Here is a 12,344-nt window from a genome sequence, read left to right as displayed (position 1 = left end):
AGGATTTATTACTTTTTTCATAAGACACAGGTGTATTTGTGTACCAATCTTAAATTTTGGGAGGGGTACATTTCTTATTGTCATATCAATAATTGGTAATTGTTCTTAAAATTGGATAGTATCTTATTCATTGGGTAAATCATTATGATCACGTGATCAGTTATTGACCTATGATGGGATTAGGAGTCCAGGATATTGGTACATTTAAACTTTGTAGGATAATTTGAGAATGCGTCATTGGTATTGATTATTACAGCCAAATATAAATGTAAGCAATACGATGTACCACGTGATTGACCTTGATGAGGTAGTGTACAGGGATACATAGCTAACCTTATTGAATCTTATGACTCATAGTCTTAAGGGAATACATGCTACAATACTGGCAAAGTTATTGTTGATGCAATTTGATTGGTTGATCACTATCTTTCGTGCAATCTGATTTGCTGATCACTATCTTTCGTGCAATTTGATTGGTTGCTGATTTTCAAATCTTTGCTGCATTCAGTTTTAAGTTTTGTTTAACATTTAAAAAATCTTGGTTTCGTTCAACATTTTGCACTCACTGATAAATATGATCAAAACCGTTTATTTGTTAATCGAATAGTTAAAAACCAGATAAAGTTTGACGGTTAACCGTGAAACGTGAAAATTTTTTAGTTTGAAAATTTTTGTTTCGAAATTTTTGTTTGAAAACTCTTGTTTCAAATTTGTGTTTGAATTTTTTTGTTTCAGAATTTTGTTTGAAATTTGTTTCAAAATTTTTTGTTTGAAAATTTTTTTGTTTGAAAATTTTTAATTTTTTGTTGCAAAATTTTGTTTGAAAATTTTTTGTTTAAAAGTTTTTGTTCGAAATTTTTGTTTTGAAATTTTTCGTTTCAAAATTTTGTTCGAATTTTTTGTTTGAAATTTTTTGTTTGACATTTTTAAAAGTTTGTGCACTCATTAGTAAAGAACCGGAACTGTTTAGAACAAAACCTCTGGCAACATTGTGGTGCAATAGTACACGTCAGAACATGATAATGCAACGTCATCAGTTTTGCATCATATATAAGTATCGTTCGAGTTAGTATTTATAATAACGTCATCATGGCTACTTGTCTGCAGTTTCTAAACACACGTGATGTGATGAAATCATTTACCAAGATTACTGATTTACAACAGAATATACCTTATGGAATCTTAGCTAGCCAAATGATCCCTACAAAGTTTGGATTAAGAATCGTAGTGAAGCTTGAAAATGATAAGAATATAATTTTACCAGCAAGATATTTACCCATGGAAGCATCAAAACAAGAAGAACTGCTGCGTTTCTTAAATACTGGATCTGTATCTTTATGTTACAAAGGATTCTTGGGTCGAAGTCATCAATTTGAATTTAGTACACAGCCAGATTCGTCAGCAATTGTGATGAAATCATGAATTCAAACGTCAGCACATTAGACATAGTTGTATGAATTTGGTTGGTCAGCATGACGTCAGTAACTGTGATGAAATCATGAATTCAAATGTCAGCACATTCCTTTCCTATGACGTCAGTAATAACTATAAATCAACCAATACACTGTCATTCCACGAAATCATTTGAGCAAGTGCTTTTCAGGAGGAAAGATGTGTACTTCTAACGATAAAGAGTTCATCTTCGCAAGCTATTAACCAATAAATATATTTCAAACAAAACATGTGATGATTGGTATAAGTGCTAGAACATTTGAACCAGTGATTCGATTGGGCAAAGCAGAACAATTTGGTGTACAACTGACCTGTGAAGAATGGCAAATATTATGTTCACGAATCGACCAAATGAACGATTATTTTCATGATGAGCTAAATGTGACCATAGTTAAATCATTAGGCTCAAATCATGAAGTGGTGCTGCGTACAGTCCTCGAAGAGAAGATGGTGCTGTTACGTAAAAAGAGTACATTCCATGTCCCTCACAACATGGTGTATCTAACACAAACTGAATGGAACAAATTCATCAGCGTATTTCAGTGTGTGAAACATGCAGTGGAAGTGTGCAACAAAACAAGTATATTTCTAAAAAAGTACTATTTTGAAAAATGTGTTATGCATATTGTACAACATGTATCTAGATATTGTGATGGTTGTCAACATCGTTCGTGGGTGCATACATGTATTGATAAACAGTTTATTTGTGATCAAATGGACATTGAGTTTCCACCAATTGATATTGCAATAGACCTTAAAAGACTTCAATTGCAATTAAAATTATACGCTAAAGACAAACTAGTGCAAGAAGTTCAAAATACATTGTATCGACAATATCCAGAACCACTATCTGGTATGGATGTATGTGGAGTGTAATAAAATGATCCATTTCAATGAATTGTGTTTTTTCATTTCAAGTACAACCCCATATTCTGACGTGTACTATTGCACCACAATGTTGCCAGAGGTTTTGTTCTAAACAGTTCCGGTTCTTTACTAATGAGTGCACAAACTTTTAAAAATGTCAAACAAAAAATTTCAAACAAAAAATTCGAACAAAATTTTGAAACGAAAAATTTCAAAACAAAAATTTCGAACAAAAACTTTTAAACAAAAAATTTTCAAACAAAATTTTGCAACAAAAAATTAAAAATTTTCAAACAAAAAAATTTTCAAACAAAAAATTTTGAAACAAATTTCAAACAAAATTCTGAAACAAAAAAATTCAAACACAAATTTGAAACAAGAGTTTTCAAACAAAAATTTCGAAACAAAAATTTTCAAACTAAAAAATTTTCACGTTTCACGGTTAACCGTCAAACTTTATCCGGTTTTTAACTATTCGATTAACAAATAAACGGTTTTGATCATATTTATCAGTGAGTGCAAAATGTTGAACGAAACCAAGATTTTTTAAATGTTAAACAAAACTTAAAACTGAATGCAGCAAAGATTTGAAAATCAGCAACCAATCAGATTGCACGAAAGATAGTGATCAGCCAATCAGATTGCACGAAAGATAGTGATCAACCAATCAAATTGCATCAACAATAACTTTGCCAGTGTTGTAGCATGTATTCCCTTAAGACTATGAGTCATAAGATTCAATAAGGTTAGCTATGTATCCCTGTACACTACCTCATCAAGGTCAATCACGTGGTACATCGTATTGCTTACGTTTATATTTGGCTGTAATAATCAATACCAATGACGCATTCTCAAATTATCCTACAAAGTTTAAATGTACCAATATCCTGGACTCCTAATCCCATCATAGGTCAATAACTGATCACGTGATCATAATGATTTACCCAATGAATGAGATACTATCCAATTTTAAGAACAATTACCAATTATTGATATGACAATAAGAAATGTACCCCTCCCAAAATTTAAGATTGGTACACAAATACACCTGTGTCTTATGAAAAAAGTAATAAATCCTGTAGTTATTCAATAATAAAGCCGGTCAATAACCTTTAAATTTTGAATATTTGGCCATAAGAGGAACACCAATGGGTTCTAGAAAACGTTTACCAAATTATGTTATTTCATAATTCCCAAATTTAAAAGAGAGCATAACATATAAAGGTAATAAACCATATAACGTGCTAAATAGGGGTCAATAACCTCCGAAATTTGATTTTTGGTAGTTCTTTACCCATGAAAGGGAACGATGTGGACCATCCAAATTTATAGTGGTACATATTGAAGACCTGTACGAAGATACCAAATGCTTACATTAAACAATTTCTAAAACTGAGTGGATGAGTCAAGATACCCCTCCCAAATTTTTAAAGGGTGTATCAATATACCCATGTCTTATAATAGGAAATGGACCAATATACATAACCATATAATCATATAAGGTAATAGGACCTCATCCAAGGGGATAAATTAAGCCAAAACAAACACGCGGTTGTACTAAAATTTGGCAATTTCGTACCTCTAAAAGGGAACGAGGTGAACCACCCAAATTTATCATAATACATGTTAGGGTCCAGTACTATAATACCAAATATATAAAATGAGCAATTTCTAAAATTTAAGGGGTGGTCCAAGGTACCCCTCCCGGGGGTGCATTAATATACCCATGTCTTATAATAGGGAATAAACCCCTATACATAACCATATAACCATATAAGGTAATAGGACCTCATCAAAGGGGATAAAATCGACCAAAAACCAAACACGTGGTTGTACTAAAATTTGGCAATTTTGTACCCCTAAAATGGAACGAGGTGGACCAACCAAATTTATAGTAATCTCTATTAGGGTCCTATACTATAATACCAAATATATAAAATGAGCAATTTCTAAAAATTAAGGGGTGGGCCAAAGTACCCCTCCCAAATTTTTAAAGGAGTGCACAAATGTACCTATGTCTTATGATAGGGAATAGACCCCTATACATAACCATATAAGGTAATAAAACCTTATCCAAGAGGATAAATTGGCCCAAAAGACCAAACACGTGGTACAACGTTTATATTTTGACAATTTTGTACCCCTAAAAGGGAACGAGGTGGACCACCCAAATTTATCATAATACATGTTAGGGTCCGGTACTATAATACCAAATGTTTAAATTGGGCAATTTCCAAAATTTAAGGGGTGGGCCAAAGTACCCCTCCCAAATTTTTAAAGGAGTGCACAAATATACCCATATCTTATGAAAGGTAATGGACCCCTATACATGACCATATAACTATATAGGATAATAACACCTCATCAAAGGGAATAAAATCGACCAAAAACCAAACACGTGGTACTACGTATTGCTTACGTTTATATTTTGGCAATTTTGTACCTCTAGAAGGGAACTAGGTGGACCACCCAAATTTATCATAATATATGTTAGGGTCCGGTACTATAATACCAAATGTTTAAATTGGGCAATTTCCAAAATTTAAGGGGTGGGCCAAGGTACCCCTCCCAGGGTGCACCAATGTACCCATGTCTTATGATAGATAATGGACCCCTATACATGACCATATAACCATATAAGGTAATAGGACCTCATCAAAGGGGGATAAAATGTACCAAATACCAAACACGTGGTTGTACTAAAATTTTGGCAATTTTGTACCCCTAAAAGGGAACGAGATGGACCACCCAGATTTATCATAATACATGTTAGGGTCCTGTACTATAATACCAAATGTTGAAATTGGGCAATTTCCAAAATTTAAGAGGGTGGGCCAAGGTACCCCTCCCAAATTTTTAAAGGGATGCACAAATATACCCATATCTTATGAAAGGGAATGGACCCCTATACATGACCATATAACTATGTAGGATAATAACACCTCATCAAAGGGGATAAAATCGACCAAAAACCAAACACGTGGTATAACGTATTGCTTACGTTTATATTTTTGGCAATTTTGTACCCCTAGAAGGAAATGAGGTGGACCACCCAAATTTATCATAATACATATTAGGGTCCTGTACTATAATACCCAATGTTTAAATTGGTCAATTTCCAAAATTTAAGTGGTTGGCCACGGTACCCCTCCCAAATTTTTCAAGGGGTGCATTAATATTCCCATGTCTTATGAAAGGTAATGGACCCCTGTATACGCCCATATAACTATATAAGGTAATAACACCTCATCAAAGGGGATAAATTAGGTCAAAAACCCCCGAAATTTGAATTTTTGGCAATTTTTTACCCATGAAAGGGAACGACATAGACCCCCAATACTGATAGGGGTACATACTGTGGTCCTAGGCTACCATACCAAATTTTTAGATTTGGCAATTTGCAAAATTTAAGGGCGGTGGTCCTATGTACCCCTGCCAAATTTTAGGGGGTGGGCCAAGGTACCCCTGCCAAAATTTAGAGGGGGTGGTCCTAGGTACCCCTAGGTCATTGACCCTGGCCAGGGACCATGGGTCCTGAGGCAGGGACCCAGGGGCCAAAAAGTGTCCTAAAGTAAGGCCAATACTACTACTGAGCCACCACGGCCCCATTCCGAAAGTAAGAAAGCGAGCATGCAATAGAGGCAGTATCCATTATCGGACACAATCATCTACAGGGCAGTTAGTACTTTCTTCTGGGACCAAAAGGGTGTCATTTTTGGAGCAGAGCCTACGGAACTCGTAGTCAATAATAGCTTGTATTCCGATCTCCAAAAAAATCGTAAACCTACTATACGTAGTAACACGGACTTCTGAAAAGAAATTTCCTCTATAACATAACAATACTCGGACTCATACTACTGCCTGTGCAATGGCTGCGATCATTGAAAATCTTTTTTCATCCTCCTTGCGTACCGAATCTCGCCTCAGTGGTTTTCACATATTTGTATCTCTTAAAGGCGCTAAAGAGAAAGAAGTTGCAATCTGATGAAGAGGTACAACAAATTGTATATGACTGGTTGCGTAGCCAATCAAAAAAAAAAAAAAAAAGTTCTTCAGAGGCATTGGGATACTTTGTAAATAATGGGAAACTTATATTGAGCGTAGAGTGGATTGTGTAGAAAAATTAAATTCATGTGTTTCATACTCGCTCAATGTTAAAAGAAAGTTTTAAAGATTTTTGACACATCATAAAACTGGAAAATTGTTGTTTCCGTAAGTATTGGATATGGAAGTGGAGATACAATTTTAACAACCGGCTCCTAGGTGAAGTCACAATTGAGCAAAGCAATATACTCTGTCAACGATAAGGCCATGGGCAGCGGAGGCAAGGAGACAGTGGCTTTACCCTGCATTTTCGAAAAGTATTTGGTTGTTTCGAAACGTTTTTATCCAGAAACACACGTGAAGGCATATTATATTTGGTTACACCCATTAGAATATTTAACATAGGCCTATTTAATGTAGTCCACAAAGTTATGCAATATGCTTTAATAATAACTGTTTTGCATTAAGCGTTATGCATATCAATGTATGTCTGGCTTTTGCCCCTTCCTCGCCCTTGGAAATATCTTGCAGATGTTTCTGGTTGGAACTGTTATAATCTTCAGGCGTGCATGTATAAAATGTGATCGTCTCTAAACACTTTTCTATTCGTAACTCATGTGGCAACATCGCATGTGTCGCAATGTGCTCTGCCATTTATTGAGAAAGTTTTACCCTAAATGTGACTAGCGATCCAGTTTAACATGAGGGAGTAGATTTATTCTTGCATCGCTGCTATCCTTCCGTATTGCCCTCTTCCAGTTGCTCATTCGTCCGCAACTGGTATATAGTCAGCTTCTGTAGTAGTTAAGAATTCCTTCGCTTGGCAGCGCTTGACTCAATTGATAGGATGAGTGAGATATAGACGTTTGGAACAAAAAAATGTATTCACGAAACAGAAAGTCGCAAAGAACAAATACCCGTCTGGTGGTAGCAGAGGCGGATCCAGGCTGAATGTTTGGGGTCGTTCGAAGTCAATAGATTTTATTTTACATTTATAATACAAAGCTGAAAATTCTTGGGATATATTTTATTTTTAAAATAAAAGATATCCTATTCGGGTGGAACGATCGAGTCTCGAAGAAGAAAATGTCTTACCTCTGGTCTAATTCCTAGCTCTGTGTCTTTCGTGCACATGATCCCGTGTTCGATTTCAAGCGGAGAGCATAAAAATTAATCTCAAATCATTCATTTGCAATACTCATCTGTCTTCTTTAGCCTAAATTGTTGGAATGTTAAACTGTTATTGTTTTACATTTTCGAAAAAATCTTAGATTTCATGCTTCTTTATAGTAGAACAGCAGACAAAAATATGTAGTTACTAAAAATGGACTTTATGTCCCTTATATTCATACAAAGAAATGCGAATAAAATACATATTGTCGGAGGAGAAAGGTGTTTCTGTGCCCTAAAGAAAATAAACGGGAAAATATTTGCAGTAGCGATGCTTTCTATTCAGAAAAACTTGGTAAGTAGCATTTAGATTTCAATGAAGTCATAGAAAAAATTGAAGCTCGAAAAGAACGGAGAAAGACCTTCCATTTTAAAATAATGCATGCTTTACTTGATTAAATAATTTTGTTTAACTGCGTGCATGAATATATGCAGCATTCTTGCTTTTTTTCTTCTTTTTGGGTTAACGATATCATTCATGCTTTACAGCACATGCTACATATTCGATTTATCTGTTGTTCAATAACATGAACGTAGAAGTTTTGTATATAAATAGTGTATAAATGTACATTGATAGTGATTGAAAAAAAAGGAAAGAACTTATATATTAAATCAATATTAGAGAATACGCTTTAATCAATAAATACGCTTTAATACAAATGGAGCTTAAAAGGACTTTCCTCTTCATATTTCCTGAATATTTTTTGGATAAGATTCAAGAATGCTGGTGGAGGGGAACACTTGCGCGTAACTACATATCTTTGATATTGCAACATTGCAACCGGTGCTTCTACAGACCACGAACTTCTACTGCAGGACATTGACCACGAAAGGGCCGACGATACACGATTTGGTCTTCACGTACAAGATGCTGCAGATTGTGGCTTTACAAAAGTAATGGTTAGGACAGTTGACACTGTTATATTTGTCATTCTCATTGGAGTATTTTCTTTCGTACTAACACAATATCCTGACATCTAGGTGTGGGTGGCTTTTGGCTGAGCAAATAAATTCCGATTTTATTGCATCAACTATTTGTAGGTGAATTTGGACCTGATAAAGCCAAAGCACTTTTTTTTTTCCATGCGTTCACTGGATCAGACACAACGTCTCAGTTTAGTAGAAAAAGAAAGAAGTCTGGATGGAAAGCTTGGCTGTCCTACCCATCGGTAACTACAGCTTTCCAGTACTCCAGACAAAATCCATTTTTAGCACTCACTCTGATTCTAATATTTTCTTATAAATAGAGAAGTTCACTTGTGTAATGTATGACTCATCTTGTGCAGTGGAATGTGGGTAAAGAAATTGAGACATGTTCTTTTCACAAGTGGGAAGAATATCAAGCTTATGCAAAACTTGTCTCCAACTCGTGATGCTCTCCTACAGCACACGAATCGATCTTTACATCATTCCAGTATTTGGACTAATTTCCTCAGGTCAATGATAATGGCTCCAAGTCCAGAAAACTTCGGCTGGGTGAAAGAAGATGGATCTTGGAAGCCTTGATGAATGATCCAACAGGAAGTTTCTAAAAGCTCAAGAGAATTGCTCAAGTGCAGCTGCAAAACACTTCCTCTTTGCTCAAAACAGTGTGTATGTTCAATAAACGGTGTTCAGTGTATAGATCTTTGGTGGTACCAAGGCTCCTGTGATGATCAGCAATGTGATTAAGAAATGTTCTTGCTTTGTAGAGTAGGTCTGTGTTATCAATTTTTGGCACTTTGTTAGCATTTTGTTTTGAAATATTCAGTTTACCAGTAGCTATTTATTATGTTTGAAGAAGGTAAAATTCAAAATTGACATATATGCAAAAACATATTCATGATGTGGCTTTTTAGCGTCTTACATAATAATTTATATGAATAACATAATGTTTATTTAATAACAATAGCAATGTAATGTAAATAATATTGATTTGAATAACAATTCATAAAAGTGGATAGAAAATTAATAATAATATGCAGGGTTTAGAGCATGCTTGTAATCACACAATGCTAAGTTTCGTGGAGTTGAATTCAGCTGAATTGACTTTAACATTCCTTTCAGTAGCGAGGCTATATGAGACGGGACCTACTGATTAACGTGGAATCCGAAACACATGAGCTCCCGTCGGGAATCCAAAGTGGGTCTCCCAAGTCAAAGGCGCGTATGCTAACCGATTTGCCATGAAGGAGCTCTTTCATCGAGTTGACTCCCAGCACACTTCTTGTATTCTATAGTAACTTAACTATATCTTTTTCATCACAGACTATTTTTTTGATCGCATTTTAACGTCTAATCCCCAACCTTAGTTTTCTCAACGCCTGCCGTTTAAGATGTAAGAAACGTGAAAAAGTATAGTTCAATTTGTCATTTAAAGAATAGCCACTTTGTCGAGAAAAAATACAGTGAAAATTATTTTTGCAGTCTTTTCCTTATCAGGATCACAATTCCGGATTTACCTGTATCCACAACATAACCGAATTAAGATACTGTATTTTACGGTGAGTATGATGAATGGCGGCATCTTTGAACTGGGAGCTGGCCATCGACACGTTAGCGTAAAAGACAGTAACTTCATTCACTTATGTTGTGGGTCCAAGTAAATGTCAACGTGGGCACATAAAGAGTATAAAACCCAAACGATTTTTTTAAAAAAAATCCTTCACTTTAGATTGAAAATATGTTTGGAGACGGTTTTTCCTCTCACATTTTGTTGTACCTCTGATAATAACAGTTACTCTATGTCACGAGACTTTTGAGACACCCGTGTATATATATATTTACCTTGTTGCCTCCTCTTCCTGTTACTGTATCACACCTATGGACATAACCGCAGCAACACGAAACGGTTTCCTGTAGATTAAGGTTTTTGTTTTTGTTCCAGATATCACTGGATGCACTTCAAAGTCCCTGGTCGTGGTCCATCGTTCTGAAGGAGCACCGTGAACTTTGCAGTAAGACCCATACATCTGATTGAAATGTCAGCCATTAGATGATCAACATAACATGAAGAGGATAGTTCAACATAAGGATACGAGGTGCCGTGTTATATCCCGCCTATTGCTGATCAAGCTTCTTAACTACTTCGATGCCACAGACGTGAATACCATGAAGAGAGCAATATGCCATAACCTATACATACGCAGGCTGTTTAGCACCAGCATGAAAATATTGAATCATTGTTTCCATTTATACATTCACCGTAAGATTATTTCATACACCTCACGACTTTACGTAGTCAGATACCAACAAAATACATGAATATTCATTCACGCAGGTCATCCTAAGGAAGTAGAAGTGTGATATATAACAATATCCCTCTGTGAATACACGCTGACTACCACGAACAAAATGACGGGTAACTGAATTCCATCTACAACAAGAAAGAGAAACATAAAAGTACATTTTGGCCACATACAACTGGACCTCCATAAAACTCATAATCAAATTCTTGATAGCAACTGCAATCAATCTTTAAAAAATAATAAGAATAAAAATATCAGCACAATGAAAACAAGAAGAAAAGAACAAAAGTTAAAAAAAAAATAAGGAAATCCTCACCTATTATACAAACGAACGTTATCAAACAACATGAAGACGCTGTACAAACAAAAATCAAGACAGTAATTTCCATAAATATATCAAAAATAAAAAAAATAAAAAAAATATAGTAATATTCAAGAAGCTATATACGAATAAGAAAGTTATAACTCCATCAAGAAACCTAAACTAAATCTAGATAAAAAATTTTACTGATACAATTTGGAACAACACAAAAATAAGTGACATAAAATGTATTTATTTTAATCAAAATATGTAGTTTCCAGCACTCAATCTGCAAAATTTTAGAATGATATACATACTTACTAAATCTTCAATATTCAGCATTAGAAGCACAGTTGGGCGAAAAAACCTGGTGCAAAAAACGATCACTGTTTATAGTTAAGAAAAGACAAGACTTGCCGCAAGTGAAATTCAGAAGAAAAAAAAATCCTTAATTTTTGAACCACTCTAATGTATATAATAAAGCATGTCATCTCAACATTATACATAAAAGACTCTTTTCTCCTTCGCTTCTCTTCTGCTATAAGCGATCACAAACAGTATTCACATCGGCTGTTACGGAAGTCATACTCAATCCCTCTCAGTACAGAGCAAAAGATGCGGTTTGATTTGAAATAAGCTTTGTTTATTAATGTATACAAAACAAGCTAAATACGGTAAAAAAAAATAATGAAAAAGATCTTATCTTCTATCGTTTCAAGAAACGATAATAATACGAGGAGATGACTCGTGTGCGTTATGGGGTTCAGTTCTACTAAAGAAATAGCAGAATACTGCACCATTTCAAACGAAACGAGGAAAATTCGGTGAAGAATATAGGCTCACTGTCAAATCAGACGCAGCGAGCTTCCAACCCGCTAAACTCTAGCAAAACGCTCAGAGTTCGCACGTATTGTTAAGGATATTTTATTAACAAGCAAGTACTAGGAAACAGAAAACTTCGGAAACAATTAAATTTCTTGTCTTCCTGTCTGCAAAGACGATTCAGAAAACATTGCTGACACTTTTATTTCCTCATAAATTGTTGTGTTCCTTCGTCTTAAAATTAAAAAAAAAAAAAAAAAAAATCTTGAAACATACATTATCTAGAAATTTCTAGTTAACAACGCTGTGCCGTAGAATATCTGCTTTGCACTCTCTGCATTCCGAATCTTTTTCTTTTTTTTTTTTAACTGAAGTGTTGATTCTTTGCTGTAGTTTAAAATGAATCCTGTATTCCAAATTCTCTATATCCGTACAGCTTCCAGTATTAATGATTAATTAAC

This window comes from Thermobia domestica, chromosome 15, assembly GCF_964235325.1.
Source record: "Thermobia domestica chromosome 15, izTheDome1.hap1.1, whole genome shotgun sequence".
Taxonomy (NCBI): domain Eukaryota; kingdom Metazoa; phylum Arthropoda; class Insecta; order Zygentoma; family Lepismatidae; genus Thermobia; species Thermobia domestica.
Note: the sequence above shows the minus strand (reverse complement) of the source record.